This window comes from Carcharhinus amblyrhynchos, chromosome 4 (genome assembly GCF_965287045.1).
Source record: "Carcharhinus amblyrhynchos chromosome 4, sCarAmb.v2.hapA, whole genome shotgun sequence".
Classification (NCBI taxonomy): Eukaryota; Metazoa; Chordata; class Chondrichthyes; order Carcharhiniformes; family Carcharhinidae; genus Carcharhinus; species Carcharhinus amblyrhynchos.
This window is the reverse complement of record NC_137327.1, coordinates 119,630,834-119,643,924: the sequence shown is the minus strand read 5'-3', so window position 1 is coordinate 119,643,924 and position 13,091 is coordinate 119,630,834.

Here is a 13,091-nt window from a genome sequence, read left to right as displayed (position 1 = left end):
AACTAATAAATAAACATTTATTAGTTTACACTACAGGAGGAAAAGTGCTGATTTGTTAAGGTGTTGCTATGAAGAAAGCAGGGTGGCACAATGGTTACCACAGCTGCCTCACAGCGCCAGGGACCCGGGTTCGATTTCTGGATTGGATCACCATCTCTGTGGACATGGCTGATGGATTGCTGTGAAAATCCTAACTGATTCACTGATGTCCTTTAATATAGAAAATAGGAGCAGGAATAGCCCTTTCAGCTGTTCAAGCAAGTTCCACCAATTGTTACGATTATGGCTGATCATCCAACTCAACAGCCTGATCTTGTCTCCATGCCATTCCCCCATATCCTTTGATCCCCTTCACCCCAAGAGCTATATTGGCCTCAACTGTTTTTCTGTGGCGTGAGTCCCACAGGCTCACCACTCTCTGTGTAAGTGACTTAGGGAAGGAATCGTGCTGCCTTTACACAGTCTGGATTGTGTGACTCCAGTTCAGCATCAACACATTTGGACTTCGAAGTATTCTTAGAAATGATTTGGACTATGACTATGGAAAACTATGGAGTGGCATAGTGGTTAGTACTCATACTAACAGTTTGATTCCCGGCTTGGGTCACTGTCTGTGCATGTTGTCCCTATGTCTGTGTGGGTTTCCTCCAGGTGCTCCAGTTTCCTCCTGCAGTCCAAACGATATGCTGGTTAGATGCAATGGCAGTGCTAAATTCTCCCACAATGTCATTGAACAGGCACCTGTGTGTGGCGACTAGGGGATTTTCACAGTAGCTTTGTTGCAGTGTTACTGTAAGCTGACTTGTGACACTAATAAATAAACTTTAAACTGAAGTCCTAAGCAACAGACCCAGGATATCCCAAAACACTTTTTCAGCCGAATAAAGTACTTTTGAAATGTAACTGATGAATTAATAAATATTATTGAAAACCGTTTTCTTTGGTGTTGTGTAGGATTTAGTTTGTGGCCGTCATGCCAAGCAAAGTATTCCGAAGTTTCCTTTGGACCAAGGACCTAGTACTAGTCGAGTAACAACGCCGGAGTGTGGCGCATAGGGAATTTTCACAGTAACTTCATTGCAGTGTGAATGTAAGCCGACTTGTGTGACTAATAAAATAAACTTTAAAAAGCAGTTTGAGTCTGTTTTATATTAACCGATAGACCTCCTTTTCAATGCAGTTTGTTGGTGTTTGATGAATAATTTCAGCTACATCAGTCTTTATTATTAGATTTCCATTAGCAGATTACAAATATTTGCATAGCACTCATTAAATTCCAATTATATTTCCTGATTTAATTGAACTGAGAGTTGTCCATTTTTTTGCAGCTTTTGTTTCGAGTTTCTGTGACGGGTAGAAATCTCTGTGCGATTGATGGTCTGGCGAGTAATGGGAGGAAAGTAAATATTATTGATTGGAAGCGTGCAGATAAAAAATCTTTCAGACGGCGGATCCACACTTCGGAGGGAACTTTGAGAGCGGCCAGGAATGAACTGCTGCCACATGAAATGCGGATGTTCATACTTCATAGCTTTCCGCTTCATTAAACCAATTTCATGGTAAGATGGGCTAAAAAAGAAGTTAGCAGCACATCTGAGCAATGAAACAATAGTTTATTAAAATACTTGGCACTTTATTAAACTCTGATGAGAATACTTTCGAAGTGTCTCACATGAAAATTAGTAGTTTAGAAACTTCTCTCTGCACCCGTCATAAAAGTCATATTTATTCGGCTCAGTTTCGAAATTCACGCGATATTTTTTTCACGTATAATATCACCAAATTAATCGGGGAGGGTGGGGTAGATAATGAAAGGTTCATTTTCACAACAGCGGGACCCACTATTTGCCCGCCTGTCTTCCAAGTTAACAAGACATTTCCCCTACCCAGTTTCCCAACGCTAACTTTACCCTCAATCAAATATTCCAGTGAACATTATAAAAAACAAATCCTTCTCAGCTTTTAAAATTGCATTGTGTTCTCCTCCCCTCGTAAAGATGAGAGTTGCTCAAACTGTCTTTAACGATAACACTTCCCCCTCGATAAGGGAGAAAAGGGGGCTAGAAGTTGAGCCATGCGCGACTTGAAATTAGCTCCCAGTACTTGGAACAAAGAGACAGTGTCTGAGTAACGAAGGCAACGTTTACACTTGAAGATTCTGACAACCAAGCATTGCTAGGTCAACAGTAATATTTGTAAATAAAATGTTGAATATGTTTAGAGAGAAAAGAAAAACTTTTGGGAGGGAGGAGGGATGTGTGGAGGAATTATAGTCTGTATTTTTGTCCTTTTATTTGTGTGAGGAACTTAAAAAATAAGCTTAGCACCACAACAGCTTCTCCCCCGCCCTCTCCCTCTCCCTTCCCCCCCCTAACTGCGTGAAGTGATGGATTATTTTAATGTAGAATTAGTGAATAAATGGGCTCTTGGTCTGTTCACGCGCTCCTGAATAATGCATGTCGGAGAAAGCAAATAGCAGCGGAAAGGGGGGGTTTCAGCTGCCTCTCCACAATAGGCAGCCTCTCCGAGCGGAGACACGAGTTTATCATGGGGCTGTCAATGACTGAAGCTTGGGTAGCGTGGGACTGGGAGGGGGACGCCAGCTGCTGTCCGTGCAGTTAACTGAGCAGCCCCTTCCCCACACACTGAACACATTTACACTCTGCTACACAGAGAAGGAGGGGGGGCGGGGGGCGGGGAGGATTGATCCCGTTAAGAGAAGAGGCAGGATTTTTTTTAAAAAGGCAAAGGAGAAAATAATGTAAACGCTTGATATTTATTTACCCCCCCCCCCCCCCCCACGGAACTACCAAACTCCAAAGAGGCAAAACAAGAAACAACTTCTTATTTGGAATTAACCGTTCAGAGAATTTAAAGAGATCTTCCTCCTTTTTCAATCTCCAAATCCGGCTGAAAATCCAAAAGTGCTCACAGTTGATTATTTGTTTTCCACAAATCTTTCAGAGTTCTACCCGGGAATCGTTTCTCACTTTTTTTTTGAAATGGTGCTGAACTTCTTAAAAAAAACTTTTTTCCTGGAGTAATTCAGCTTTCTCTGCTAATAGAGAATTTTCTCCGCTCATTTTAAGAATTTAATGCTTTAAGAGTTTTGGGGGATTTTCCAATGTCGAGGCGTGACATAAACTCACTTTTTTTGTTGTTGGTGAGGCAGGAAGTGAATCGCAATGTTAATGAGCGGTTGATAAAATGTGTCAACTGCTTGGCATTCTGTGAGTCGTCCTCCAGCATAACCTCAGACGTTGGCTGGTTAGTTTATTATCCAGACCCATAGATAGTCTCATTGAGGGGAACAGTAGGGGGCAGGAGCACTCCTTCAGTCCAAAGCTGCAAAGCAACACCTCCCTGTTGAATATGATGGCATAGCTGATGATATTCCCATTTCAGTATCCCCCAGGCACAGATGATGCTTAGGCCGCCACAACTTGCCAATATCACCCAGCATCAAGGAGCGACTGGCTCGGTTAAAACCCCATAATCATTTTGGCACCAAGCTGTTTGGATTGTATTCCAGCTAACTCGGAAGACCCCACCGCAACTAAGCCTGAATATATTTGATTTGATTTATTATTGTCATATGTATTAGTATACATGGAAAAGTATTGTCTCTTACACGCTATACAGACAAAGCATACCGTTCATCCAGAAGGAGAGAGTGCAAAATGTATTGTTACAATCATAGCTAGGATGCAGAGAAAGATCAGCTTAGTGCAAAGCAGGTCCATTCAAAAGTCTGTTGGCAGCAGGGAAAAAGTTGTTCTTGAGTCAGTTGGCCATAATGCTGTGCAAACATTAAGAGCTTGTTTTAAGATCACAGATCTGTCAAAAGTTCTCTGTCCTCATTGCAAATTTTCAAAGATACTTTGTCCTTGGGATGTTGGCATCATTGGCAAAGATTCATTGCCCATCCGTAACTCGTCTGAAAAGGAGGTACTGTGTCCTCTTCTCAAATATTGGTAGTGGAGCGGAATATCATGCAGAAGTGACTTCAGAGGGCTGCAAATGATCGGCCGTACCAGGAAAAGGTCACTCTCCCTCCTGTTTAGGGTTTGATATTTGACACAATTGTATCACAATAGAATATGGGCAGGAAGTGGTGTGGTGGTATTGTCATTGGACTAGTAATCCAAAGACCCAGGATAGTGCTCTGGGGACTCTGCTCTGGAGAAAGCTAGCATGAGGGGGCATAGCTTTAAATTAAGGGGTGGTAGTTATAGGACGGATGTCAGGGGTAGGTTCTTTACCCAGAGGGTGGTGAGGGATTGGAATGCCCTGCCTGCTGCAGTTGTAAATGCGCCTAGTTTGGGGGTGTTTAAGAGATCCGTGGATAGGTTTATGGATGGAAAGGGTTTGGTTTAGGTTAGAGGGTCATTGCTTTTTAACTGGTCGGCGCAACATTGTGGGCCGAAGGGCCTGTTCTGCGCTGTAATGTTCTATGTTCTATGTTCTATTCCTCTGCATGGTGGTTCAAATCCCACCATGGCAGGTGGTGAAGTTTGTATTCAATAATAATCTGGAATTAAAAGTCTAATGATGGTCATGAAACTATTGTCAGAAGAGGTACAGATTTAAGGTGATTGGGAGAAGGAATAGAGGAACATTAGGAAAGATATCTTCACACAGAGGGTGGTGAGTGTTAGATGGAAGCATTGGGAGCAGGATTAGGTCATTCAGCCCGCCAAGACTGACCTGCCATTCATTATGATTATGGCTGATCATCCAACTCCGTGCCTGATTCTGCCTTCCCCTCCATATCCTTTGATCCCCTTTGCTCCAAGTGCTATATCTAACTGCTTCTTGAAAACATACATGTCGGGAATTTCTGGCCTTGAATTCCATTTGCCACTGCTCTACCCATGTGACCAGTCCATTGATATCCTTCTGCACTTTGCAGATATCCTCTTCACTGTTTGCCACCAAACCAAATTTCACATCATCTTCAAACTTCTGAATCATTCCCCAAATCATTAATGTACACCACAGAAAGCTAAGATTCCTGCTCCAAACCCTGCAGATCCCTGAAAGTTGGGAATCAAGTAGATAAGGTAGTTAGGAAGGCATACGGTGTCTTGGCGTTTATTGGTAGGGGGATTGAATTTAGGAGCCGCAACGTCATGTTGCAACTATACAAAACTCTGGTGCGTCCGCACTTGAAGTATTGTGTGCAGTTCTGGTCCCCACATTATAGGAAGGATGTGGAGGCATTGGAGAGGGTGCAGAGGAGGTTTACCAGGATGTTGCCTGGTATGGAGGGAAGGTCCTATGAGGAGACACTGAGGGATTTGGGGTTGTTTTCATTAGAAAGAAGGCGGCTAAGAGGGGACCTTATTGAAACATATAAGATGATTAGAGGTTTAGATAGGGTGGACAGTGATAGCCTTTTTCCTCGGATGGAGAAAGCTAGCACAAGGGGGCATAGCTTTAAATTAAGGGGTGATAGATATAGGACGGATGTCAGAGGTAGGTTCTTTACCCAGAGGGTGGTGAGGAATTGGAATGCCCTACCTGCTGCAGTTGTAGATGCGCCAAGTTTGGGGGTGTTTAAGAGATCCGTGGATAGGTTTATGGATGGAAAGGGATTGGTTTAGGTTAGAGGGTCGTTGCTTTTTAATTGGTCGGCGCAACATCGTGGGCCGAAGGGCCTGTTCTGCGTTCTATGTTCTATGATCCCCACTGAAAACAAACTCCCAGTGACAGAAGCCCACAACCCATTTTAAACTGATCTGTTCATAAATTATTGCAACCTGCAAAACCATGAAGCAGGTGTTGGAAATTGGGATTAGAATGGTTGAATAGTTTTTTATTTTTCAGCCAACAAAGAAACAGTACACTGAATGGCTTCTTTCAAAGCTATATTGATAGCCAAGAAGGTTATAAAAATGAAAGGAGGATCTTGATCAGTTAGGGAAGTGGGATGAGGATTGGCAAATGGTTTTCGATACAGATAAGCGTGGAGGTGTTGCATTTTGGAAAGTCAAACCAGGGGAGGATTTGTACAGTGAATGGTAGGGCCTTGAGGAGTGTTGAGGAACAGAGGGACTTAGGAGCACAAGCACATTGAAAGCAGCATCACAGGAAGACAGAGTGGTGAAGAAGGCATTAAGTACACTAGCCTTCATCGTTGGAACATTGTGTTACAGCTGTATAAGTCACTGATGAGGCCGCACTTGAAATATCGTGTTCAATTTTGGTCACCCTGTTATGGAAAGACATTGATAAACTGGAAAGAGTGCAAAGAAGATTTATGAGGATGTTGCCAGGACTAGTGGGCCTGAGTTATTGGAGCAGATTGGCCAGGCTAGGACTTTATTCCTTGGAACGTAGGAGATTAATGGGTGACCTTCTGGACAAATGTGAGGTATTGTACTTTGGAAGTCTAATGCAGATAGAAAATATACAGTAAATGGCAGAACCCTTAAGAGATAGGCAGAGAGATCTGGATGTACAGGTACACAGATCACTGAAAGTGCCAAAGCAGGTAGAGAAGGTAATCAAGAAAGCATACAACATGCTTGCCTTCATTGGCCAGGGCATTGAATTTAAAAACTGGCAAGTCATGTTGCAGCTTTATGAAACCTTAGTTGGAATATAGTGTTCAATTCTAGTCACCACACTACCAGAAGGATGTGGAGGCTTTGGAGAGGGTACAGAAAAGATTTACCAGGACGTTGCCTAGTATGGAGGGCATTAACTATGAGGAGAGAAACTTGGTTTGTTCTCACTGGAACGACAGAGTTTGAGGGGCGACTTGATAGAAGTCTACAAGATTATGAGAGGTATGGACAGAGTGGATAGTCAGAAGCTTTTTTCCAGGGTGGAAGAGTCAGTTACTAGGGAGCATTGCTTTAAGGTGCAAGGGGCAAGATTTAAGAACATAAGAACATAAGAAATAGGAGCAGGAGTAGGCCATCTAGCCCTTCGAGCCTGCCCCGCCATTCAATAAGATCATGGCTGATCTGTCGTGGCTCAGTTCCACTTTCCCGCCCTCTCCCCATAACCCTTAATCCCCTCTCTTATCAAAAACCCATCAACCCGCTTCTTAAAAATATTTAGCGAGGCAGCCTCCACCACTTCAACGGGCAGAGAATTCCAGAGATTCACCACCCTTTGAGTGAAGAAGTTCCTCCTCAACTCCGTTCTAAACCGCCTCCCCCTTATCTTGAGGCTGTACCCCCTAGTCCTACTGTCTTTTTTGAGGAGATGTACGAGACAAGCGTTTTACACAGAGGATGGTGGGTGCTTGGAACTCACTGCTGGGGAAGGAGATATGATAGTGAATTTTAAGGTGCGTCTGGACATATACATGAATAGGAAGGGAATGGAGGGATATGGTCCCCAGAAGGGTCGGAGGCTTTAGTTCAGTCGGGCAGCGTGGTTGGTGCAGCCTCGGAGGGCCGAAGGGCCTGTTCCTGTTCTGTAATTTTCTTTGTTCTTTGTTCTTATTGAGGTCTATAAAATCATGAGGGGCATAGATAGGATGAACACAGGATAGGTGAGCTAAAACTAGACGGTGTAGGTTTAAGCTGAGAAGTGAAAGATTTAAAAGGGACCTGAGGGGCAAACTCTTCATATAGTGATGGATATAGGAGAATGAGCTGCCAGGGAAGGCAACGGCCGGTTGAGGCAAGTTCAATAGCAACACTTAAAAAGCATTTGGATAAGTCCATGGATGGGAGAGGGTTAGAGGGCCAAACGCAGGCAATTGGGACTAGCTGGGAGGGCAGCATGGTTGGCATGGACCGTTTGGGCTGAAAGGTGTATTTCTCTGCTGTATTGCTCTGTGACTGTATGGGCAGAATTTTACCAGCGTGCCCACCGGAAGTTTTGTATGATCCTGCCCGAGGCCAACAGAGAATGTTGTTTTCCAAGCCTCACCTGCCCTGGAATTGGGGCGAGCACAGCAGTAAAATTCTGGCCTATGACACGAACCTCTCTATAGTCAATGGATTTGTAAATGTAGTGAGTCAGCTAAAGGTGCTACACAGTGTGTTAAAAGAAGCAGATACATTTTGCACTTTTTGTAATGTCAGTTTTGAACTGTCACATAATGTGCTTTAATAAATCTAATGAATAAAATATATTTTTGGAAAAAGATCATGCCATGCTAATGTGATTTGGAGTCACGGATTTGTTAGGATGGCAGGTTTCCCTCTCTATTAGGGAATCAGTTGGGTTTTCATGACTATGGTCGTTCATTTTTACTGATGTCTCAGCACAATTCACTGAGTACAAGTAAGATGTCTTCCTCCTTCCTGTGTGTAACACTTTACAATAACAAAAGATGAAACTGAAAGCAGTCTAGCAGTTGGAGATGACCGGATGCTAAATATATCAAACCAATTCAGACAGGCAATCAGCAGAGCCAATAGAACGTTAAACTAAACAACCAGACAGGAGAATGTAAATCACAGGATGGAAATGATCAAACTGTGCAGGGCACTGGTCTAACTGTACAGGCTCTACTCAAACTCTTCACAGCTCTGATTCAATTGTCCACAGCTCTGGTCTAACTACAATGGCTCCTGTCTAACTATACAAGGCTCTATGCAAGAGACCGGGCAGTAGGGGGGGTGGTGTGGTTTGTGGATGAGGGATAAATGTCCTATACTCTAGGGAGAACTCCCCATTTCTTCTACAGAATACTACTGTGGGATATTTTATATCCACTTGATAAGGAAGATGCATCTCCAACTAAAATCTCATCAAAAATACGGCACTTCCCACTGTGCAGCGCTCTCTCAGTGCAGTACTCCTGACACTGGAATATCAACTCTGCAACTCAGTCTCTGCAACAGAAGATCAGAAGACATACAACAGAAATTCTGAGGTGACATGTACAGGAACTTATGAACATTTCTTAACCAGTGAAAACTGGATAAAATGTATTTTTGAGGATGCCGAGGGAATGAATGACATCATCTAATAATTTCTTATTTGACTTGCAGGTTAAGGATTCTGGTGTTTCACAACATTACTTTTTTTTTTACACACTTTGAGGCTCTCCCACATCTAGTGACAGATGAGGCAATCAAAGCACGTGCTTGTAGCTGATTCCATAGTTAGTGTTGCCTGGACTAAGTCCCTAGCTTGTCACCAGAGGCTGTGGGTGCAATTCTGCAACAAGCACAGCTAACCTGGAGGCCCTCACATTCTTGCTACCTGCCTCAGACAAATTGGAAGGGTTTCCCAGTTGGTACTCAAACAACATGACCATGTTATGAATGCACTTTCCATGGACATCAAATCCTGGAGTGGGACTTGAGTCTGGAGATTCTGGCTCAGGGGCAGCGATGTGCCTGCCCATTGCACCACAAGACCAGTTCCTTTTCTACACAAAGGGCAATACAATTTGGAACACACTACCCCAAATGGTTGTGAATGTTTGTCAGTCAAAGCTTTCAGGATTGAGTTTGATGGTTCTTTTGCTCATGTTATGATAAAGATGGGAGGAGTGCATTGTCTGTGTCTATGAATCACAACATATATTTCAATGATTTTTCCAGTTAGCTATATGGCCAAATATATTTTTTTATCAACAAGTCCCTGAATGATCAAACAATGATGAGGTTTTTTCAATAAACAGCAGAATTATTCATTTGTTATGAAGCTAGACTTGTTGAATAGAAAGACAAAGTTTATTAAAGTGCAGTATGAAGTATGAAAGTATAATAATCATTCTTCCTCACACAAACACAAAGAGAATAAGGTAAAATAGAGGAACTCTCCAAATGGTTAAAAAAGGCTAATGGTTGAAGGGAAGAGGATAACTGGTGGAGTGGTTGAAATGGCCTCTGGGTTACACCGTTGGTTTTTCAGCACTGGTCTGGGAAACAGTCGGTGACTCTTGCATTATTCTTCCGGTGGAATCTGAGGAAATCTTGCAATCAGTCTATTTCAAGACATTGAGGAACTTTGGAGAAACTTCCATTCGCTTTTTGTTTTGGGAGTGGGTTTGGATTTTCAGAAAAATGACTTCTTTTCCCAAGCAGTTGATCTTTCTTGTTTTCTCCCAAAGCAAAAACAGCCAATTAGCTTTCAAACACAGTTTTCCAAAGCATATATCTTTATCCCCCCAAACCACAAAGCATCATGGCCGGAACTCTACCACCCCACAAGCCATGGAATCAGCGCGGGTAAGCGTCTGAGAACAGAAATCTCCATTGACTTCATGCAAGAATTTCCAGTTTCTCCCGAGCGAGGCCGTAAAGTCCTGCTCCATGTCTTATTCAATCATGGGATATTGGCATCACTGGTTGACCAGCATTCATTGCCCATTTCTAGTTGGCCTTAGAGGGCAGTTAAGAGTCAATCACATTGCTCTGGCTCTGGAGTCACACGTTGGCCAGCCCAAGTAAGGATGGCAGATTTCCTCCCCCAAATGACATTAGTGAACCAGGTGAGGTTTTAGGACAATCGACAATGGTTTCATGGTCATCATTAGATTCATAATTCCAGATCATTTTTATTGAATTCAAATTCCACTAGCTGCCGTGGTGGGATTCGAACCCCAGTTCCCAGAACATTAGCTGAGTTTCTGGATGGAAAGTCTAGCGATAATTCCATTAGGTCATCACCCCCTCTCTTCTTATAAGTGGTCCACTGGGTCCAGATGTTTCCAGCTTCTTTAAAACTGCTTGATTACCTTTTCTTATAAAAATGCTGGGGGCAATTCTCTTAGCCCGCTGTTCTGCTTGAGCAGCACAATGGGCCAGGAGACAACAGTGGAGACGTTTAGCAGGCTCCTCACTGGGCACCACAGCCTCCGGGCATCTCCAGGTCCACGATTTCCGGCCTTATCAGCTTCACGCCAGGAAGTGGCACAAAACTGATTTAAATATTAAAATTGGCACTGAAATGTGATTAGCTATGACTGAAATCTCCGTAAAAAGTCTGACAACACCAGGTTTTAGTCCAACCTATTTATTTATAATAAATAGGTTGGACTAAAACCTGGTGTTGTCAGACTTTTTACTGTGTTTACGCCAGTCCAACGCCGGCATACCCACATCATGACTACTATCGAAATCTCCGGGCCAGCTAACCTCTCCCTGCCCACCAGAAATGGTTCACACCAATGCGGTTTACAATACCTCCCCAATCTCAAGTGCTGGTGGCCCGACTCCACTGGAGTGAACAGAGCCATGGAGGCCTCCAAGGAGGTTTGGTTGTAAGTGGGGGTGGGGGTCCCCTGTCACCTGTCCCCTGTCCCCTGGGCAGTGTCAAGGTGTCCAGGGGCACCTTGACACTGCCCGCTGGGCATTGGGCATTGCCAAGGGAGTGGGGCTTATGGGAGGAGATGTGTGGGGGTGGGGGTGGGGGTGGGGGTGCTCCCACAACCATTTTACAGTGGAGATCAGTGGCAGGGGAAGGAAAGGGGCTGATCAGGGCTGGTTATTAGAGTGGGAGAGGGGTGCCTTCAACGGGTTGGATTAGGACTGCTAGGGACTGGCTGGGGGGACTGGGGGGAGGTGAGGGGAGCCTTTCAGGGAGATCGGAACTGGCCATCGGGGTTGGGGGGGAGGTGCTGCCAGGGGAGACTCGGGTCAGGACGGCCAGGGGCTGGTTGGGGGGTGAGGAGGGAGGGGGAGCAGGTCAGGGACACTGGGGCTGTCGGGAGATGTCCTGGAGGCCACCGTTGAAAGGGTTGTGGGGCTGGCCAGTGATTGAGCTGGCCAACAATCAGGAGGTGGCAGTGCACCTTGGGAGACTTTGAGCTATCACGAGGGCCACTGTGCACGTGTCCATCTTCGCTCTGACAGATCAGCGCATGCACAATGGCTCGCTCAGCGCTATACTGTTGGGCTGTCCAGCAGGAATAGGCCCCACACTCTGATTTCCAGCATGAATCCCGCTAGGACACGCTGTGATGCACAGAGTGTCGGAGTTTCATTTTGAAAATCCTGCTAAAATAAAACAGCAGGATTTAGTCCAGTTTTAACGCAAGTTGGGAGCTTGGAATTTTTTGGGGAGAACCGCAGCTGCTGCCTTTTCCAGGAACAAAAGTAGCCTGAGTCCTTACATTAACCCTTTAAGGGACAGCATGTTTTTAAAAAAACACAAGTTCTTCCAGAATGTTCCGAGTTCTTGGAGATGAACCATTTCTGATACTCACCAGAAGTATTCAGAGAAATGAAGCCAAGATGGCAAAATGGAGATAGGATTCAGATCAGCCGTGATCTGGCGAAAGGTGGGGAATAGGCTTCTGGGATCTAATGGCCCCCTGCTATTAGTGACTTCACTTATAAGCACAAATAAGCTTGGCAAATTGGGCTGGGATGCCCACTGCTTATTGCAATGAGCAGTGGCGTAATGCCATTGTCAGGAGACTAGAAAGAGAGGACATGATCCAGGGACCCAGGTTCAAATCCCACCATAGCAGAATTGTAAGTAAGGACTTTTGTGGGCAGGGAGCTAGGGGGCAGGTGATGAACAAAGCAGGCCATGCATTATGCACCTGCATTCAAATCCCATCACTGGAAAAACACTGGACGTCGCTCCAAGCAGCTGCACACTTTCATCAGTAGATGGAGCTCCAGATTCCTGAATGTCAGCCCATAGGATTATTGATTCACTGAAGGAAACTTTGGATTTTCTTCAAACGACACGTAATGCACATCAATAGCAAGAAAGAAAACGTGTATCAGAACATAGCCACAGGAATTGGCCATTCAGTCCATCAAATCTGCCCAGCCACATAATGCAGTCATGGTTGCTTGGACATTTCAATGCCTTTTACAACCAATGTCAAGATCATATCCCTTGGTTGGGGTGTCTAGAACCAGGAGGCACAATTTCAAAATAAGGGAAGCTACTTACGATCGAGATGAGGTGCAATCTATTTGCAGAGAAAGTTGTGAATCTTTAGCATTCTCTACCACAGAGGGCTTTGGAAGCTCAGTCATTGAGAATGTCTTTGTGAGCAGCACAGTGGCACAGTGGTTAGCACTGCTGCCTCACAACACCAGGGTCCCGGGTTTGATTGCCAGCTTGGGTCACTATCTGTGTGGAATCTGCAAATTCTCCCCATGTCTGCGTGGGTTTCCTCTGGGTGCTCTGGTTTCCTCCCACAGTCC